Source organism: Arachis ipaensis, chromosome B07 (assembly GCF_000816755.2).
Source record: "Arachis ipaensis cultivar K30076 chromosome B07, Araip1.1, whole genome shotgun sequence".
Classification (NCBI taxonomy): Eukaryota; Viridiplantae; Streptophyta; class Magnoliopsida; order Fabales; family Fabaceae; genus Arachis; species Arachis ipaensis.
In genome coordinates, this window is record NC_029791.2 from 15381719 (window position 1) to 15382133 (window position 415).

Sequence of the window (415 nt, forward strand, 5' to 3'; positions counted from 1 at the left end):
CGGAAGTCCAGTGCACGTGCACGCACTATAACAGTTCCCTCCACAAATGGTGAATTTGATTCTCTTTTAGAATGGATGGTGGCTTTTGCTTTCGGAATTTCAGAGTAGACTGTAAAAGACAAAATCATAATTAATACAAATAATTTCAATTAGATATTTTCTTGTTTTATAAAATGGTTTTATAATATAATTTGATAAAATTTTATTCAGAACATATGTTTGTGGGATCATTTTTTAGGTAAATGGAGAAAAATGATTTTTTTTTTCAATTTAGAACTTTTTTTTAGGATAGAATTTTATTCTATAATTTACATCTTGTTCTTTTTTTATCTAAAATTTTTGTTCTTTTTATTTAACAACTAACATTTGAATTTTATTATAAAAAAATTCACTAATTTGTTGAACTTTTGTCAAT